Source organism: Canis lupus, chromosome 23 (genome assembly GCF_003254725.2).
Source record: "Canis lupus dingo isolate Sandy chromosome 23, ASM325472v2, whole genome shotgun sequence".
NCBI lineage: Eukaryota > Metazoa > Chordata > Mammalia > Carnivora > Canidae > Canis > Canis lupus.
In genome coordinates, this window is record NC_064265.1 from 5,413,945 (window position 1) to 5,436,365 (window position 22,421).

Genomic DNA, 22,421 nt, shown 5'->3' on the forward strand with positions numbered 1-22,421 from the left:
TGAATTTTCTTTTTTTCCCTTTTTAAGAAAGCTTTTTTAAATTTAAATTCCACTTAACTAACATACAGTGTAATATTAGTTTCAGGTGAAGGAAATTGATTTTTTTTTTACATTTCTCAATATTTATTATGATCTGAAAGTCAAAACTATTTAAAAAGACAAACACGGGGTGCCTGGAAGACTCAGTCATTTATGCACCCAACTCTTGATCTTGGCTCAGGTTGTGATCTGAGGGTCATGATATGGAGCCCCAAGTAGGACTCTGCACTGGGCCTGGAGCCTGTTTAAGATTCTTTCTGTCCCTCTTCTTCTGTCCCTTCGTCTCTTTCTCTAAAAAACAAAAATAGGCAAACACAGAAATCCTCTTCTCTGCTTCAACCATTCCATTTCCCTTCCTTCTGTAGGCAACCATTTAAATTGCTCTCTTGTTTATCTTTCCAGCTGCTTTGTGCAAACATATGTATATATTCTTTTTTTCCATTTTTTATTGGCTTCAGAGGTAAAATTTAGTGTTTCATCAATTGCATATAACACCCAGTACTAAAAACAACAACAACAACAACAACAACAAAAAACCACCCAGTACTCATTACATCAAGTACCCTCCTTAATGCCCATCACTCACCCTCCTTAATGCCCATCACTCAGTTATACCTTCCCCTACCTACCTCCCCTCCAGCAACCTCAGTTTGTTTCCTAGAGTTCAGCATCTCATGGTTTGCCTCCCTTTCCGTTTTCATCTTATTTTATTTTTCCTTCCCTTTCTTTATGTTCAATAGAAAATCTCATGAAAAAGAAATCTCTAGGGCTTGAATGTTTTTATTGTAGAATTCTATCAAACGTTTAAAAAGGAATTACTGTAGCATCTCTTCCAGAAAATAGAAGGGGAAAGAATATTTCCGAAGTCATTTTATGAAACCTTTTGTCACTACCTTGACACCAAAACCAGAGAAAGATAATATAAAAAGAGGAAAAAAAGCAAAACAAACCCTACATATCCTACATGAACATGAATAAAAAATTCTTAAGAAAATATCACCAAGTATAGTTCAGCAATATATTTAAAAAATTATATGTCATCAGACTTGGCCTTAGGACACCAGGAATAAAGAGCTTCTTCAGCTTACTGAGGAATATCTACAAATAGCCTACAGCCAATATATATAATGCCTAATAATGGAAGACTGAACGTTTTACCTCCAATATTAGAAACAAAGCAAGGACATCTACTCTCACCACTGGTATTTGACATCATGTTGGAGACCTTAGATAGAACAATAAGACAAGAAAAGGAAACAGAATGCACATAGATCAGAAAGGAAAAAAATGACACTTTATTTATAAATGATATGACAATCTTCATGGAACATTCTGAGACTCTAAAAGTAGAAATAGCAAAAACAATAAAAATTCCTAGAATTAATAATTTAGTTCAGCAAAGAAATAATGTACTATATAAGATCAACATGTAAAATTCAATTGTATTTCTATATACTCAAAATAAGCATGTGGAAATTGAAATTCGAAATACAATATTTTTTACAACAGTTTAAATAATAAAACACATAGGTGTAAATCTAACAAAATATGTATAGGACTTAGATTTTGAAAATTAGTTCTATATTAGTAGACATAAATACTGTATCTAGTTGTTTATAGATCTGTCTTTCCCAGACTATGTGGTTCTTTAGTAGAAGTCATATCTAAACATTTTGGTATATCAGTATTAAGCATTCTTCTTATTTTGTAAATGTTATGTTTTGTTTTACAAAGAGACTAATAAGTAGATGAAATAATTACAAGTTGTATTTGGAGGTTTGAAACGTAGAACTTAATTTGGTAGTTAAACATCTTTTAATCATTAAATCCGGGCAGTGGAAGTTAACACTGCCTCATGACTTCTGTGTTATTGTGAAGACTAGACTTCATTGTGATTCGAATCTTCAAATGCCTTACAGCTTTCTCTGTGATACTTCCCCATTCTCTTCTAAACATACTTGAACTTTAGCTCTGCTAAAAAGGCAGGGAGGGACTGACATAAGAAGATTTAAAAATAATAATTTTCTAGGAGAAATACCTGCTCACCCTAAGGACATAGAGCAGTTAGTTAATTAGGGTCCTTAAAATCTCTCAAGGAAAATATTCCAATGCCTGTGACCTTTGTTTTGGTTCAAGTTCTTGATTTCTCTCTCTTCTGTGACTTCAATTTTTGCTTTGTTTTATGTTGATTATATAAATTGACAATTAAATGATCTTTAAAGGCAAGAGCATGGCATTATACATCTTTATATCTCTCACAAGTATAGCACAGCCATAATGCTTTGCTCATAGTTAAGTGCCCAAAAATAGTTGAGGAAAAAAAGAACAACTATTTATTTATTGCCTATGTGCAAAGCACTGTGTTACATTTTGAAACACACTGGTGAAAAAAAAAGACATTTAAGGGTAGGAGGCATACATTAAAACAAATAATCACATATGGAAATGTAAACTTACATAGTATTATAACTAACATTAAGGGAGATAATTGATTAATATGACTATGGTGGGAGTAGAACTATGCCCAGAGCCATAAAAAATATCTCTGAATAAATTATATTTAAGGTGACCTCTGGGCTGAGGAGTATACCAGGTAAAAAGCAAAGAAAAGAGCAGTCTAACAAGAAGGAGCAATTTTTATGAAAAGTAGGCAAATCCTTGGAAAACTGAAGTAGGTAACATAATTAGGGGCCCTCCCTATCTCTCTCTCCCCCCACTCCATATTCCTTCTCCATCTTTCCTCCATGTAAGAAGTTAGAAGATGCTCATCTCCCAAAGAAATAAGCTAGTTCACTAGAAGGTAGCTCCATCTTACCCATATCTGAGATCTATAGCAGCTGGGGATATCTAGTCACAGCAAGAGACACAAACATGTGTACCCCTGTTTCTCCAGTGTGATAAAACAAACAAACAAACAAACAAACAAACAAACAAACAAAATCTTACTAACCCACCAAGGTTGGGAGACTTACATAGTCAGGTAACCCTGATGTAAAAAATATTGACTATCTTCCTTATTCTAATGACTTTTGTCTTTAGTCAGTGACTGCTGAATTTTACTAACCTTAGCTACAGCCTAAATATTATTTTGTGTCTGGGAGGTTCATTTTTTTCATTTGGCAATTTTAAATCAAGTGCATTAAAGCACATTTTAGATTTGTTCAAAGTAGAGATACAGTTAATGAACATACCACATCAAATTGTGGGAGACTAAAATATGAATATAAAAAGATTTACTGTGTCTAAATTTTATGTGATTTGAAATTATTGATAGATATACAGTAAATTGAAATTTTTTCCACATCCGTGATATTATCAAAACTAGTTCTCTTTTAAATGACATTGGAAATGCTGTATCATTAAGAAAAAGAAAATTATGTTGAAACCCTAATCAACCTTGATATATAATGTAATAGCCATGCCTGCTATTATTATTAGCCACTGATGTTCCAAATAATTTGAAAGCATAGAGAAGATAGTTTTGTCACAGTGGAGGTCATGCCAAGTAGAATAAACACTAAGCTAAAAAATTAACATGTTCTAGAGAATTCTGGTAAGAGGTAATTTGTACATTTTCCTTTAATTTCTTTTTGTTCTCTTTTTTCAACTTGGGAAATTATCTAGACCAGTCTTTTGTATTTGCTTTTCCAGTAATTGTCAAGTAAGTAAGTCCTATAGCTTAGTATTCTCATAGAAACAGCAGCCCCTATTAACCATCTGTTGTCCTCTTAATTATGGTTCACTCTGATGACCAGAAGCATTCCTGTTAGCTTGAGAGAGTATTTCTATTCGACGTCTTTTTATTCCACATTCCAAAACCCATCAGGGAGTTTTATAAGATAAACGTTTGATCTATTTGACAATGGTGTATTAATAAATGATGCTTTTCAATAATGTTTAGGTTTAGAATAATTTAAAGGACCTCCGTCACACAGGAAGAATATGGTAAATTGATGAGTGCTTTGTAGATATAAGCATAACTATTTGACCTCAATATTTATTTTTTTCAAATTTACATTATGAGAAAATATTCAGGTGAATTATTCTTTCTTTTTTACAGCTAAAAGAAATGGAAATAGAGACAAGTTAGATACATAGCTACCAGAAAATTCCTAGTGACACCACAAGCATTTGATATTTGAACAGAGGACTTGGAAAACACAAACTAGGCTCATACTTTGAAAATATCCCATTTCACATGAAAGAATAGGAAAATAACCATTGTAATCAGTGTTTAACATTTGGATTGAAAAAAACAGTCATATGTTTTGAATTTCCACTATACTTTTTTTACTCAAAAAATAACATTTTAGACAATGAGTTAGGGTAGATAGATTCTGTATGAACATAATATAATTGTGAACTATTCCTGAAAAATTTTATAGTTATGAGACTTTGGAAAAGTTATTCATGTTTTTTGGGTCTAGGTGTTCTCAATAACTAAAAGCTTGCATATTAAACAAAACAATTAAAAGTTGAATATCGTGACTTCGAAATAATCTGTATTTTTCCTTCCTCTAACTTCTTTCAAAATGTTCTCCTTGTCTTTGGTAGCTGCAGTTTCATTATGATGGTCTAGCTATGGTTTTCTTTTTACTGCGTTCAATGTGGGATTTGTTGACCTTATGAAGTCTTTCTATTGCTGTTGTCATTTGTTTTGGAAACTTTGCCTTGCACACTTAAAATATTGCTTTGATCACATTTTATTTCTTATTCTTGACTAGAAATCTATCTGGGCTTATACTTACTATCTATCACTCCCTTTACTCAGGTATCCTTGGTCTTCTATCAGCTTTCTTTTTCTTCTAATGTATACAACTTTATTGAAATATAATTCACATACCACAAATGTTGCTAATGTAAAGTGTGTAATTTCATAGTTTTTAGTATATTTACAGAGTTGTTCAAACATTGCCATAATTAATTTTAAAATATTTTCTTCAACCCCAAAAGAAACCCTGTAAATATTAATCATCACTCCTCATTTCCTCTAAAATGACCCCCAGTCACAGGCAATTAGTAATGTACTTTCTGTCTCCATAGATTTCACTATGGTGGACATCTAATAAAAATGAAATTAGTCAATAGGAGGGCTTTGTAACTTCTTCTTTCACTAAGAATAATGTTTTCAGTGTTCATCCATGTTGTATCATGCATCAATTTTTCATTCCCTTTTATTACCAAATAATCTCTTGTATAAATATACCAACTTTATTTATCCATTAATCAGTTGATGGACCTTTGGATTATTTCCACTTTGGTTATTATGAATAATGCTACTATGAATATTTGTTGTGGGTTGAATTGGGTCCCCTTTTCATATGTTGAAGCCCTAGCACCTAATATCTCAGAATGTGACTGCTTTTAGAGATAGGGCCTATAAAAAAGTAAATGTGTTAAAATGGGATCCTTGAGATGGGCTATAACTCAATATGACTGATGTCCTCACAGGAAGAGATGATTAGGACACAGAAATGGAGAGGGATTAGCAATACCATGTGAAAACTCCCAAGGAAGATGATCAGCTATGAGTCAAGGAGAGAGGCTTCAGAAACAGCCTGACTTATACCTTGATCTCAGAGTTCTAACTTCCAGACATATAAAAAAACAAAACAAAACAAAACAAAACAAAAAATTTCTATTAGTTAAGTCACATAGTTTGTAGTATTTGTTACAGCAGCCTTAGAAAACTAATGCAAGATATGTCTACAAGTTGTTTTTTTAAAAATATTTTATTTACTTATTCATGAGAGACATAGAGAGAGAAAGAGAGGCAGAGACACAGGCAGAGAGAGAAGCAGGCTCCAATGCAGGGAGCCTGACATGGGACTCAATCCTGGGTCTCCAGGATCAGGCCCTGGGCTGAAGATGGCGCTAAACCACTGAGCCACCCCGGCTGCCCAGTCTATAAGTTTTTATGTCAATATGTTTTCATGTCTTTTGGCTGCATGCATATAAGAGTGAAATTGTTTGGCCCTGTGATAATTTTTAAGTTTTTTAAGCAATGGACAGACTGTTTTTCAATATGACTGTACCATTTAACTTCCCATCAGTAGTGTAAGAGACTCCATTTCTGTTTCCTAATCATCTCTTCCTTTTTTATGTTGTGTATCTTCTTTGGAGAAATTTCTAATCAAGTCCTTTGCCCATTTTTATGATTGGGTATGTGTCCTATTATTGATCAAAATTTGTCTTATATTCTCTAGATGCAACTCCTTTATCGTATACATATTATCCAAGTTTTTTTTTTTTTTTTCCATTCCATTGCCTTTCCACTTTCTTAATGGTGTCTATTTAGGTTGCTGGATTTGGTTTGTTAATATTTTGTTGAGGACGTCTTCCTCTATAGTGATGGCAGATATTGATCTGTAGTTTTCTTATAATGTTTTGGTCTTGTTTGGTATCAGGATAGGACAACTCATCAAATGACTTGAGAAATTTTACCTCCTCTTCTATTTTTTTTTTTTTTGGAAGAATTTGTGAAGAAGTTATTAATTCCTTACATATTTGGTGGAAATCATCAGTAACACCATCTAAGTCTGGGCCTCTTTTTGTTTGTTTTGCCCAAGGATTTAAAACCTCTGTACTTGTAATAGGACTATTTATGTTTTGTATTATTTCTTGAATCAGTTGATATTTGCATATTTCTAGGAATTAGGGTTTTTTTCTCTAATTTTTCCTTTTTTTTTTTGTACATTTGTTCATGGTATTACCTTATACTTTTTAAATAAAATTTAAATTTTATTTCCTTAAGTTATGTATCAATGTCTTCTGGCTCTAGTCATTTGAGTTCTCTCTCTCTCTCTCATTCTCTCTCTCTTTCTTTCTCTGTACAGTCTAGCTGAAAATTTTGTTGTTCTTTTCAAAGAACCAACTTTTGATTTTGTTGATTTTCCCTACTGTTTTTTTTTTTTTTTGCCAATTCTCTATTTTATTAATTTCTACTCTACTCTTTATTATTGGTTCTTTCTGCTTGCATTACATATTGTTTCCTCTGTTTTTTCAGTGTCTTCTGGTAAAAAGGTTTAATTACCGATTGGAGTTCTTCTTTATTTTTAGTACAGACATTTAGAGTTTCTCAATTCTCTTTAAGCACTGCCTTAGCTATATCTCATAAGTATGTGTGTATGTGATTTAATTTATTTTTTTACTAAGACTTTATTTTTTAGAGCAGTTTTTGGTTCATTTTTAAAATGAGGAGAAGTCACAGAGATTTCTTATATGCCTACCAACCACTCCCCAAAATGTACAGATTCCCCATTTATCAATATTCCCTACCAGAGTGGTATATTTGTTACAGTTGACAAACTTACATCATAATCACCAAAATTCCATAGTTTACATCACAGTTCACTCTTGGCGTTGTACATTTTATGGGCATAGGTAAATGTATAATAACAATATTCATCACTGTGGTATCATAGAGTATTTTCACTGCCCTAAAAATCCTCTGTGCTTTATCGAGTTATTCCTCTGCCACCAACATCTGGCAATCACTGACTCTTTTACTGTCTCTGTAATTTTACTTTTTCTAGAATGTCATATAATTAGAAACATGTAATAAATGTGTTTTATTTTTTTAATATTTTATTTATTTATTTATTCAGGACAGACACAGAGAGAGAGAGAAAGAGAGAGAGGCAGAGACACAGGCAGAGGGAGAAGCAGGCTCCATGCAGGAGCCCCACTCAGGACTCGATCCTGCGTCTCTAGGATCAGGCCCTGGGCTGAAGGGCTGAAGGTGGCACTAAACTGCTGAGCCACCTGGGCTGCCCTAAATGGACTTTCACATTATCTTGCTGTGCTTAGTAATATGCTTTTAAGTTTCCTCCATGTCCTTCATGGCTTGATAGCATTTATTTTTAGCACTGAATGATACTTATTTTTAGCACTGAATTATATGCCATGCATAGATGTAGAAAAAATTTTATCCATATACCCACTGCAGGACATATTTGTTGCTTTCTGGTTTTGGTAATTATCAATAAAGCTGTTATAAACATCCATATTGCAGGTATGTTATACATATTTGTAAGGACATAGTTTTTATTATTTGTTCTTTTTGTTTATATATATGTATATATATATATATATATGTCGATTTTAATTACTGTCTGGTGCTACTTAATTTCATTCTGAAGTACTTCCTTTAACGTTTTTCATTCAATGGGTCTGCTAGCATCGAGTGCTATCAGTTTCATCTAGAAATGGATTCCTTCTGCCTTTATGTTTTTCAGTTTGTTTTGTTAATGTCATATATTAGTATGGTATATTTGTTGAAACTAATAAATCAGTATTAATATATATTATCTATATAAATATTAACTAAATTGAATAATTTATTAAGATTTTCTTAGTTTTTAACTAAATGTTCTTTTTCTGTCCCAGAATCCCATTCAGGATATTGGGACAAATTACATTGTAATGTAATGTCTCTTATGTTCCTCTTAGTGGTGACTATTTATCAAATCTTTTATTTTTTAGTTTTTGATGACTGTGACAGTTTGGGGAAATAATCATCAGATATAAGTAGTCATCAGGTGTGTCAGGGGATGTCCCTGTACTGGAATGTTTTTACACATTATAAGCCTAGAGTTATGTATTTTGTCTTCATTTTTAAAAGATAGTTTTCTGGGATATAAGAATTTTGGTAGCTTTTTTATTATTATTATTATTATTTCTTGTAGGAGTTTGAATATGTCATTCCACTGTCTTGTGATCTACATTATTTCTGATGTGAAATCAACTGTTAATCTTATTGGAATTTTTTTTTTTTTTTTTTTGATGTACTAAAAGACATCCTTCACTGCTCTCAAGATGTTCTCTGTGTTTCAATATCTATGCCATGATAGGTCTGGGTGTGGATTCCATTGTTGCTAACCTACTTGGTATTTTTCTTGCTTCTTGCATTTGCAGGTTAATGTTTTTTATTCCATTTGGAAGGCTTTCTTACCATTATTTCTTGATTATTTTATCTATTTCTTTCTCTATCCCCTTCTGCTAGTCCCAGTATGCACCTGTCCGTAAGCTAAATGAAGTCCCACATTGCTCTGAGGTGTTTATTCATTTTCATTTTCTTTCTTTAGTTTTTCAAGTCACATAATTATTGATCTCTAAGTTCACCAATTCTTTCTCTACCATCTTAAATACACTTTTTTGTAACTTCTATTACTTTATTGAAGTTATCTATTCAATGAGACACTGTCACTATATCTTTCTTTAATTCTTATACAGTTTTCTTTAGTTCTTTGAACATAGTTATGGTAAACTGTTTTTAAGTTTTGTCGGTTGAATCCTACATAGGGGTACTCTTACACTCAAATTTTGTTCCCTACATTTTTTCCCTCATGCATGGGTCAAATGTTCTTGTTTCTTTTAGTGCTTTGTGGTTTTTGTTGTTGAAAACTGGAGGTTTTAAACAAAATGTTGTGGTAATTTGAATAGTTATGCCCATTCCTCTGGGGGTTGGTGTTGTTGTTTGTTTGCTTATTGCTCTACTGGTTTAGTGAAAAGTCACTCTTCTGGAAGCACAGCCTTGGCATATGCATAGTTACCCTAGGATGATTGCTTTCAACAGGACTGTCTTTAGTTATCTCTGTCCTTGATCTCTCCATTAAACTGTCTGACTTTGTTGGTCTCACATAAAGCTGTTAGATTCCATTAATTGCCAGCTGATTGCTTATTGATTTTGATAATGTTCCAGGACATACATTGCTCTATAATTTGAGTTCCATAAATTAAAGCCCCTCCATGGTGGTAACTTTGAGGCCAGTCTTTGAGGTTTTTTTCTCAACCCCAAAGGGCTCTTAGTTGCCTCTTTCTCCTGTTTTCTCTGGCAAAATAGCTGGCCTAGAGTTTAGTTTGGTATTCTCTTGAAGCTACCAGCTTTCTTTTAATTGCTTAACACAAAAATTCTCCATTATTTTCATAGGCGTTGAATTTCTTGAATTTCTTTATACTCTATTCTAATAAAGTTAGCCATTTCATATGATGGGGGCTTCAGAGCTCTCTGTTCTTAAGGCCTCTCTCTCACCCTGAGCAAAATCTCTATTTTACTACTCTGGACTTGAGAGCATGACCAATGGCTAGCTTCTCTTGGAGTGACAACTGTGCATTATGAGTTGGGAGCTGGGCAGGGACAGTGGCTGCTGTTTTCCCTAGCATGTCTCTCCCAGCATGGCTTCCATACTATGAGGGGCTGGGGAGAGGTTAACTGAGGACCTAATATACTGGTCTGATACTCCTGGAGGAAAGATTTCACTTCATGAGTGGAGGATGGGTATAGGACAGGAGTCTCTTACTCTCAGCTGTGCTCATCTAGAATTTAATGTCTATAACAAAGATCTGGGAGGATAGGATGAAAATGGTCTTCTTGGTCACTCTCACCTTAAGTGGACATGGAGGTGGTAGGAGTAGCAGCTTGGGTCTCATGTACCATACACATCAGTTCTTCTTTACTCAGATACAGTAGATTTTCTTAAACAAATGCTCTCCATCTTTTGTATGCCTTGAAAACAATTTCTAGAGACTTTAAATAGTTGTTTTTTAAATAATTTTCATAAATAAATAAATAAATAAATAAATAAATAAATAAATAGATAAATTTCATCAGTTATGATTGTTTCATTGGGAAGTGGGTCTGTGGTTGTCCTCATAATGTCATTTCAAAATCAGATTCTCTTTCCAGTCTCTTTGTTTTTCTTTCATTTTCCTAACTCTATCTTTAATTGTGCACAATGCTTTATATTTTTTAAATTTCAATTGCTTTGTAGTTTATTTCTAGAAGTTTTATAATTCATTTTTAATCATCTATGTAATTTCTTATAGTTCCTAATCTCTGCATTTATTTTCAAATTTGCTTCTTATTTCCTTAAACTTTTCATTATAGTTGTTTTATAATTTCTCTTTTATCTGTTTGTGGTAAATATACATAACAAAACATTAACCTTTTTAACTATATTTAATTGTACCATTAATGGCTTTAATTACATTCAGATTGTGCTCTCATAACTTGATATCTATTTCTTATGTATGTTATTTCTGCTGTTTTTTTTTTTTCATGGTGCCTGCTTTCTTGCATGTTTGATGAATTTTTAATGTAAGTCATTGGTATTTTTGGAAACATATTTATGTTTGAGGGCTGCAATAAAGCTGTGTTTTTCCAGAAATGTTTGCATGAGTTTCTTCCAGATACCTAAGAGGATACCCAAGTACCTCCTGAGAGGTAACTACTGTCACTTAAATTAATACATTACTTGAATATTTTTGGATTGCCTCCTATTATAGGCTAAGCAATGACCCCTGAAAATAGCAATGTCTTAATCCCTGGAAACTATGAATATGTTATCTTATTAGATGGGAAAATAAACTTTGCAAATATAATTGAGTTAAAAATTCTGAGATAGAAATATTATTCTCAATTTTCTGGGTAGACCCAATGTAATCACAGAGGTCCTTATTAGAGTGAGGCAAGAGGGTCAGAGTCATAAAAAGAAGATGTGAGGATGGAAGCAGAGGTCAGATAAGAGAGAAGATACTAGCCTGCTGGCTTTGAAGATGGAGTAAAAAAAAAAAGAGAAGGCCTCTAGATGTTGGAAAAAAGAAACAGATTCTTCCACAGAACCTACAGAAAGAACAAATCCCTTCATACCTATCTTAGAATTTAGAGAATATTTAATTATGGTTTACTCTGACTTGAAAAGTATAGTCTTTGGAGCTAAAGTTTTGGGGGAACTGTCTCCTATTAAACTCACTTTGGCTAGGCTTTAGGATTTTCCTCTCTTCTCTGTACTCACTGAAGTTTAAAAGACATCTTGTATTCCATTGGTTTGGCAAATGTCCTCAGGACAAATTATTTTAGGGCTTTGTTTATTTCTTTCATTTTATGCATTTATGTAGATACTACCCTTTCCCTTTGTCATCTTATTGACAATTTTAAGATATTATATTATTTTGTTTTAGTTTTGTTCTATTTTGTAATTGTTATATCTTAAATGCTAACATGAATAACTTTCCATATTATCAAAAACCAGAAAATTGTATTATTTCTTTAATCTTTCCTCCTACCTTTATATTTAATGTTATATATATACATTCATATACTTAAAATATCTAATTTATATTTCACACTATAAAGAACATTTTAGATAATGTAGTATTATCTTCAATCTCCATACTCATTCAAAAGTCCTGTCGTCATTTTGATGCTGTGTTCATGACTATAAATACTTTATGTCATTAAGTTTGCTATCTCATGCTTTCATATGGATGACTCTCCTAGACAGTGTTGATTTTTTTAAAGATTTTATTTATTTATTTATTTATTTATTTATTTATTTATTTATATTAGAGAGACATTGTAGTAGGGGGACAATAGAGGGGGAGGGAGAAAGAGGAGGAAAGAACCTCAAGTAGACCCCATACTAAGTAGGGAACCCAACATGGGACTCAATCTCATCACCCTGAGATCATGACCTGAGCCCAAACTAAAAGTCTGACACTTAACTAATTGAGCCACCCAGGCACCTTGGTGTTGATTTTTGTTTGAGCACTCCTCATGTGCTTTGGATTGTCTGTATATGCTAACAATAGCTGCACACACAGCCACCATTTGAGGAACAATGGGTCATGTTGCTGATCTGTTTTGTATTATATTGGTGAAGGAAAAGGTATGCTGAAATGTGGGCTATCTTAATGGATCTTATCTCTGTATTTGTACACACAGCTTAGCAAACACTGGAAAACTGACCCAAATACCCTCATTTATTGATCTTTCTTAATTATAGGTATTTTAACTCTACCACCAGTATCAAGGGGACCGAATGGAAATAATGCAGTAAATAATTCACTTGGAAACCTTTAGGGAAATTCAAATTAAAAATCCTGTAAATAACCACTGTGTCTCCTCCTACTCTGAGTACTTATATCTTAAAGTAGAAAGCAAATACTTGCATGTATTGGTCAAAAAAATTCTTTTTTCCATTTTTAAGAATGGTAAGGAATTTACTCATTTTAATAGATTTTGGAAAATTAGAGTAAAATATAGCATGTGTCTGATACAATAACTTGAAATCAATATATAGCAAATAGAAATTAGTATAAGATAAATTAATGTATATAAAGTATGACTCTGGAAATCAATGAGTTAAGGATAATTTATCCAACAAATTCTGTTGATATAATTATTTAACTCTTTGAAAAATTGGAAGATATTGTCAGATCATCATGTTTAAGAGGCTGTTTTAATCATAGAACAAACAGGAAAAATGACAGATTTGACAATGTAAAAATTGAATATTTCTTTTTTTTAAACTGAGGAAATAAATTATATAGTAAACAATTCACAATAACACTTAACATAATAAAAATTTGTCAGTTTACTTTTGACTCCCCCAGTACTTAACTAATAGTCCACTGTTGATTGGAAGCTCTGAGTAACAGAAACAGTTGATTAACACATATTTTGTATGTTATATGTATTATATACTGTATTCTGACAATAAAAGAAGCTAGAGAAAAGAAAATGTTATTAAGAAAATGATCAGGAAGGGCACCTGGAAGTCATGATACCAGCAAGGATCCTGAGATTGAGCCCTACATTGGGCTCCCTGCTCAGTGGGGAGTTTACTTCTCCATTTCCCTCTGCTGCTCCCCCTGCTTGTGCTTACTCTCTCTGTCACATAAATAAACAAAATCTTTAAAAAAATAATCATAAGGAGGGCAGCCTGGGTGGCTCAGTGGTTTAGCGCCGCCTTCAGCCCAGGGCCTGATCCTCGAGACCCAGGATCAAGTTTCATGTCGGGCTCCTGGCATGGAGCCTGCTTCTCCCTCTGCCTGTGTCTCTGCCTCTCTGTCTCTGTCTCTGTCTCTGTGTCTCTCATGAATAAATAAATAAAATCTTTAATAAAATCATAAGGAAGAAAAAATAAATTGATAGTACTGTACTGTATTTATAAAACAAAATCTGCTGTCTATATATATTCATCTGATGTTCTGTAATCCTTTCAAAGCCAGAAAATGACCTTGTAAGCAATGAAAGCTTCTAAGTTTTTTGAGTAGATGAGTGACAATGTTAAAGTGTGTGTGTTTTTCTGCGTATATGTGTGCATGTGTGATGGTTAATATGGTGGAAACACAGTTTGATGTATTATAAACTGGGGGTGCCTGGGTGGCTCAGTCAGTTAAGCGCCTGACTCTTGATCTAAGCTCAGGTCTTGATCTCAAAGTCCTGAGTTCAAGCTCTACATTGGGCTCCATGCTGGGTGTGGAGCCTACTTTAAAAAAAAAAGGTGATGTATTACAAACTGTATGTTCAGAGCTAGGGGCGTAAACTGAAGTATTATAACAAGATTTGGGAAAGGAAGAAAGAGAAAATCTAAAAGGGGTTTCACGATATTAGAGAGAAGGATTAATAATTTATTGATTCTCATATTAAAGGAACCAGAAGAATGAGGGAAGAATCAACACTGTTTATACTCAGAGTGAAAGTTTTTTTTTTTTTTTGAGTGAAAGTTTTCTGAAAATCTTTTGAAAAGATTCCTGAGAATCTCCTTTGATAAGTGCTGATACTAAAGCCAGAGAACCACCTCCTTCTGAAGATGTACATTTAGCCAAGAGTAGGAAATGTGGGAATTATATTCATGTTTCTTTTTATCTTTACGGGATTCTAATATTTTATTGCAAGAATTACAATGATTAGAGCAATGTAAAACAAAATGAAGGCTTCATTGAGTTAGCAATTTAAACTTGTGCTATGTTAGCATCATGCTGAATTATTACTCACCCTTGCTAATACAGCATTTAACAGGGAATTACACTGTCATGCCAGTCTAGTGTAAAAAGAAACCCTAATGGGGCATTTATCTTGCTGTAACATAAAATAAATCCAGATGTAAGCAGCATAGAGCTAGCTTAGAAGCTTTTGTCAGAGACCCATCCTGTTCCAGCTCTTCTTTGCCATCCTTAGGTCACCTATGGCTGATCAATAATGGCACCAATTCTTCACACTTCTCCTATTTAGAGATGAGGTCTATGTCCCCTCTCCTTGCATCTGGGCAGAATAAGTGACTTCTTTGAATAATAGAGTATGGCAGAAATAACACTGTGCCAATTTCAGACCCATGCCTCAAGGTACTGTCAGTTTCTACATCCTCCTTCTTGAAACACTTGTTCTTAGAGCCCTGAGCTGTCATGTAATAAATCCAGCTAGCCTACTGGAGAGATCATCCAGACAAGCTCAGAGACTATATAAAGGCAAGGGACCCAGCTGGGTTTCACCTTTTAGCCATTTGTTTCACAGTGCCAGAAATGAGAGTAAGTTGTCATGGTTCTTGCAAACCAGCCCTGCTGTCCAGCTAATTTTCAATGGGAGACCTCAAACAATGCTCTATGGAACAGAAAAATCACAAAATTGAGATATATAATTATATGTTTGTTTTTTAAGACACTAAGTTTTTAGGGTATTTTATATAAGTGCACCAATGGATATATTAGTAGATAATATATCCATAGATGCTGCAAGTATCACCTTGTGGTGCAAGATAAATTTAAGCCATCATATCATGTTTCAGAAAGACATACAGCAGAAAGGAGAAAAGACAAAAAAGTATATAATCCCTAACTTTAGGAAGACTTCTCAGAATAACACTTCTTTTTAAATGCAGTTGGCCAAAATTTGGTTACATTAGCTACCCATCCAAACAGATTCAGTTATTTTACCAAAGAAGAAGAGGAATGGACGTTGAGTGAGACAAATAGAATGTGTAATATATCCTTTCAATTCTTTCATTAATATAATCAATATTTTTTCTCATTAATTTTTTGATAATTTATTTTTAGGGAAAATTCACTTCACAGCAAAATTGAGAAGTTTCAGAAATTTCCCATATAGTCCCTGCCACCATATGCATAGCCTTCCTCATTATGATACTCCCCACCACAGTGGTATCTTGTTACAATTAATAAATTTACAATGACACATCATAATCACCCAAAGTCCATAGTTTATGATTCATTCTTGGTGGTGTGCATATTATGGGCTTGGACAAATGTATAATGATATTTATCCATCATTATGGTATTAGTATAGAGTATTTTCACTGTTCTAAAATCCTCTGTGCTCTATCTATTTTTTGCCTAAATCCACATCAATCTCTGACAGCCATTTTTGGAGATCTTTTTACCATCTTTATAGTTTTTTTTCTTATTTCAGAATGTCATATTGTTGGAATCATATAGTAAGTAGCCTTTTCACATTGGCGTTTTCGCATAATAATATGCATTTAAGGTTCCACTATGTTTTTTCTTGGCTCAATAGGGCTATTTTTTTTAGCCCTGAATAATATTTCATTCTATGGATGTACCACAAATTATATTTACCTATTCACCTACTGAAAGATTACTTACAAATTTTGGCAATTATGAAAAAGCTGCTATAAACATCCATAGGCAGGTTTTTGTGTGGACATAAGATTTCAACTACTTTGGGTAAATGCCAAGGAATACAATTGCTGCATCATATGATATGAGTATGTTTAGTTTTGTAAGAAACCACCAGACTGCCTTCCAAAGTGGCTGTACCATTTTGCAGTCCTACCAGCAATGTATGACAGTCCCTGTTGCTCAACATCTTCATCAGCATTTGCTGTGTGAGCATTTTGAATTTTGGCAATTCTAATAGGTATGTAGTGATACTTCATTGTTTTGATTTGCCTTTCAATGATGACCTCTGTATTAAGTTGAGGAAGTTCACTTTTATTCCTAGTTTACTGAGTTTTTATCACTGGATTTTGTCAAATAGTATTTCTACATTAATTAATATGATCATGTGATTTTTGTTTTTAGCCTATGGATGTGATAGATTATATTACCTGATTTTTGAATGTTTAATCAGCTTTATATGACACTTGGTTGTGGTGTATATTCTTTTTCCATTCTTAGATTCAATCTGTTAATATTCTGTTGAGGATTTTTGTATCTATGTTTATGAGAGAGATTTGCGTGTACTTTTTTTTTCTTCTAATATCTTTTCCAGGTTTTGATACTAGGATAATGCAGCTTCTATCCTTTGAAAAAGGTTATGAAAAGCTGGTATAATTTCTTCTTTAAATGTTTGGTCAAATTCACCAGTGAACTCATGTGGGTCTGATGTTTTCTCTTTTAGATGGCTATTAATTATTGACTCAATTTCTATAATAAATATAGGTCTATTCAGATTTATCTTTTTCCTTGTGTGAATTTTGGCAGCTGTGACTTTCAAGAAATGATCCATTTCAGGTTATCAGAAATGTGGGTAGAGTGTTGTTCATAATATTTTTGTATTATCCTTTTAATGTTCATGGATTCTGCAGTTATGTCCCCTTTTCATTTCTGATATGAATAATTTGTTTCCTACTCTTTCTTAGCCTAATCAACAGTTTTTGAACACTTAACATATTCTCAAATTTTCTTTTTTTTCAAAGATTTTATTTATTCATGAGAGACACAGAGAGAGAGAGAGAGAGAGAGGCAGAGACACAGGTAGAGGGAGAAACAGGATCCATTCAGAAAGCCTGACAAGGGACTCGATCCCGGGATTCCAGGATCATACCCTGGACTGAAGGTGGAGCTAAACTGCTGAGCCACCAGGGCTGCCCTCAAATTTTCATTAGAAAAAAATAATACACAATAAATTTTTATTACTTTTTATTGCTTCATAACAAATTACTAAAAATTTAGTAGAATAAAAACAATATACATTAATTAGCTTCTAATTCTTTAGGTCAGAATTCAGGTGGGCTTGACTGGGCTCTGCATAAAAGTTTCACAGGGCTGAAATCAAGGTTTCATCTGGGCCTATTATGCTAAGCAAAATAAGTCAGGTAGAGAAAGACAAATACCTTATGATTTCATGGGCAGCCCGGGTGGCTCAGTGGTTCAGCACTGCCTTCAGCCCAAGGCGTTATCCTGTAGACCGTATGATTTCACTCATATAAGGGATATAAGAAGCAAAGCAGATCAACATATGGGAAGAGGAACAGAGAAAGAGGGAGAGAGAAACAAATCATAAGAGACCCTAAAATAGTGAACAAACTGATGGTTGATGGAGGAAGATGGGTGGGGGGATGAGCTAAATGGTGATGGGCATTAAGGAAGGCACTTGTTTGTTTGTTTGTTTGTTTTTAAGATTTTATTTATTTATTTATTTATTTATTTATTTATTTATTTATGAGAGACACAGAGAGAGAGGCAGAGACACAGGCAGAGAGAGAAGCAAGCTCCATGCAGGGAGCCCGATGCGGGACTCAATCCTGGGACTCCAGGATCATGCACTGGGTGGAAGACAGATGCTCAACCACTGAGCCACCCAGGTGTCCCAAGGAGGGCATTTGCTATCATGTGCATTGGGTGTTATATGTATGTAATGAATCACTGAATTCAAATAATATTATAGTATACGTTAACTAACTAGAATTTAAATAAAATTTTGAAAAGAAAAAAAGAAATAAAAATTTTAAAATGTGTCACCTGAGCTAGTGTTTTATTAGGATGTTCTGATGAAGAATTTACTTCCATGCTCTCACTCAGATTGTTGGTTGAGTTCAGTTCATTGTGATGGCAGGACTGAGGTTCCTGTTTCTCAGCTGGGGGGATTCCCTCAGCAACTTGTGCCATCTGTGCTCCTCTTATCCAGTTTCTCCATCTTTAAAGCAGCAGCTCTGAGCTGAGTTCTCACACTTTGAACATCTCTGACATCTTAGCGTTCAGCCAGAAAAGCCTCCGTATTTTAAAAGATAGATATGTTTGGATTGGGCCCACCCAGATAATCTCCCTGTCTCAAAGTTAACTGCATGTAATACCATATTATTATAATATATTCAAAGGAATGATATCTCATCATATTCACAAGTTCTGTGGATTAGAGAGGAATATCTTTGGGGGTATATTTTAAAAATTCTTCCTACCATAGAATTCAATCCTATATTCATATTTACATGAAAGTTGACACTAAATTCTTCACCAAAATATAAAGTAAAAATAAAGACTAGGAAAGAACCATGTTTGTGATTTGTGCTCACCTGGCCTTTTATGAGTACAGCACTTTTTCATTCTTTCTCTTTCAAGTTCTCTATTAAACAAAAGAGTTTCATGCTTCTATGTCTCTGCCACACTACTAAGAATTCAGTTTCCTAAATGTGTGTTAGTGATCCTGGTTTTCAGATCTTAATTCAACTATTACTTCCTCTATGAAAGATTTCTCATTCTCCCCTTTAGATCCCAATAATGCTGATAATTCCATTTTTGTTTTCCTTGTATGTTCAACAGACTTCTATCCTTGTTTTCCTTGTATGTTCAACAGACTTCTATCCTGAATTACTATCCTGAATTACTATCCTGAATTACTAGAATTGTTTGCTCATATTCTACTTTGCCTACGAAACTGAAAATTATAAGCATGCATTTGTGTATGTCTATAATATTTAGCATGGATCCTAATACATGGATATCTGACATATATTTGTTCACCAGAGGAAAAGCTAGAAGACATTGAAACTAGTTTAAGTGGCCTTTAGGAGGACTCCACCACCCTGCAAGCATATATAGAAGAATTCAGGGAGAGAGAAACCATTAAACAAGCTGTAATTTAGACATTTACCTCAATAATTTTTTCTGCTGCTTAAGCTTATGCATAACAGTGAGAGAATTCTTTATTTTTCCATTGGAATCTAGAGACACCTTTTATTTCTTTAAAATGGTTCTTAGATACTGTCCTACATAAAAAATCACTACTACTTTTAAATTTTTCACAATTTGGGACGCCTTGGTGGCTCAGAGGTTGAACATCTGCCTTTGGTTCAGGGTATGATACTGGAGTCTCAGGATTGAGTCCCACATCAGGCTCCCTTCATGGAGCTTGCTTCTCCCTCTACTTATGCTTCTGCCTCTCTCTCTCTCTCTGTGTGTGTGTCTCTCATGAATAAATAAATAAAATCTTTAAAACTAAAATAAAATAAAAATTTCACAATTAAATTGGATTGCCTATGTGAAGAGCTGGTTCCCAGTGCCATCTTTTGCATTGTGCAATTTTGGGACGTCATTCATTCAAATATTAAGGATTGAGTTTCTGTTATATGAAAAATTGATGTTCACAGGATGGGATAAAGCTATAGTGTATGTATTGGAGAGTCCCAAAGTTCAATGGGGAAACAGACAAGGAAATAACTGAAGCTAATATCATTTGGACTAGTTTGGTCATGGGCAGCCCAGACTATATTAAAAAACAGTAGTGATGTCCTGGACTTTAATGAAAAGGAAAGCTTCCATGAAAAGTGACAGCAGAACTAAGTGTTAGCATCAGGGGAAGTGATGGTGGGGAGGAGAGGTCCAGCAGGGTTTCTTCTTTCTGCAATAAAATTACAAAATTTTCTATTTGGAGTTTAAGGGAAAATCAAACTGCCCTTGAGGGAGCAAACACAGCAAACCGTTACCCTCCCTGCACTTTTTAGACTTTAAACTCCAAAGACAAGATTATCATCACACATTGTATATTGGAAATATTTACAAATAACAGTATGAGAACTTTGTTCCTGCTTTTTGACTCTAGACGTACCTTTGGTTTTTTGGTTTTTTTTTTAAATGGCTGCTAAATCCTGTCTTACGTTACTTTTTAAAATTTCACAATTAAATGGTTAATCATGTACCTTAATTACAAAGGGAAATTGAAGGATACCATTATTAAATAGAAATGGCACATTAGTTACCTCTAATGAAAAAACTCAACAGACTGGATCATAGGACTTCAATGAGTTTAGAAAACAATAGGTAGATGGGGCCAGTATTTTGAATCACTGTACATAATAAATTCTTCCATGGGTCTGCTCAGAAAATATTTTTCTGCTGGTTGCTCCTGAAGAGTTCTGAGTTTGTCCTCCCTTTGACTTTGAATCTCTGTGTGTAGTAGTTTTCAGAAATTAGCTTTTATGTGATCAAACTGCTCGTTTTTGATTCTGGATTCAAAGCTTTTGTAATTATGTTCAGAGCACTGTAAAAAAAAGTATAAATGCATCTTTAATGTATGGAGATGGGGAGATCAGCAGTCAAGTGAAACTCTGCAGCATAGGAGAGAGTGCACAGGAGGTCAGTGGAACTGTTGAAAAGAATAGAAATTAGATCCTGTCAAAAAGAGGTGAAAGAATCAGATTCATCCTAGAAAAGAGCTGCCAAAGAGGAATTTAATAATGTATTCTTTTATTTGTGGAGGCAGAATATTAGACATTTATAAAAATGTAGATAATATGAAACCTGGCAATACTCACTACCTACTTACCCACCTACCAATTCAGGAAGAATCCAATTATTAGGTATTTTAAAAGTTCTATTGCATAGACAGCATTTGCTGAACATTAATGGAAATGTACAGCAGTTCACAGAGTGTTTACAAATATCCAAGACTGAGAAGGAAAAAGCACATACAAGGTAATATATGTTACATTATGAGAGATTTTTTTAGACCTCCAAAAATAAAAAGAATTGTAGAATTAAAAACTCTTCTAATTATTCTCTTATGGTATAAAAATCAAAGTGTATCCTGGAGACGAAATTTTGAAAAAAAACACAAACAAACAGTACCTCACATTCAATGTACTTTTTAGATTTCTGAACGATGTACCTTTTTGCAATAAGCCCCTTGGCATATGCTCATTACCAAGGAAAATAAAACAGTGATATGACTAATTAGATTTCAGTATATCAGTTCAGGAAAAGCCTGACAACCCACCCCTTGTTATCATAAACTAATGATGCCTCCCCACATTACATGAAACAATCAGTGGTGGTTCATTACAGCCATGTCGTCTTGCTCCATGAATGTCAAGAGATTAAAAGTGAAAGCTTTAGCTTCACGTTTTTTGTAGATGGGTTTTTAAAAGTTTAATGTAGTTGGATTATTTTAGGTGACAGTGACAGTTTCTTCATGATACCAAAATGTCTAGTAGAAAAGTGAAAAAACTGGTCAAAAACTTCTATTTATTCCTATTTGTATTCATATCAAATACTTTGTTTTATTGATTTCTTTCTTTTACTGTAATAGTTCACTGACAGGGTAAGCCAATGTTTGGAGTTTTAGAGACAAAAAGGCAATCTTTGTGTTTCTCAAACAGTTTATGGTGAATGAGCTTTGTGCACACACAGTGCTCTAATTGCTTAGCATATGAACTTCACAAGCACAAAGGTACCTTTCTTTTAAGATGTTCACAGCTTTCAGAAAGTCTGTTGTTTCATTTAGTTCAGTTCAGCATCTCCATGGTTTTGTAGTTAAGGCAATCTCTCAGTGTGCAATACTGTATAGAAATGATGTTCCCTGAAAAAAAAAAAAAAAAAACACTATGGGAAAAGCTGTTTAAATT

General features: G+C 33.7%; 1 long non-coding RNA gene across 3 annotated transcripts in view; it reads right to left on the reverse strand.

Moving 5' to 3' along the window:
- Positions 1-205: 205 nt before the first annotated feature.
- The window catches only part of LOC112668791 (uncharacterized), a 30,205-nt gene continuing 7,989 nt past the window's right edge, over positions 206-22,421 (reverse strand). For 2 of the 3 annotated variants that reach the window (XR_007405211.1, XR_007405210.1), the window contains exons 3-6: positions 22,251-22,375; positions 20,778-21,058; positions 1,198-1,264; positions 209-330 (exon numbers count right to left, since the gene is read on the reverse strand). This is a non-coding gene — a long non-coding RNA (uncharacterized LOC112668791). Of the gene's footprint in view, positions 331-1,197; positions 1,265-20,777; positions 21,059-22,250; positions 22,376-22,421 lie in introns of all 3 variants that reach the window. The other variant, XR_007405212.1, reaches the window with a different exon arrangement.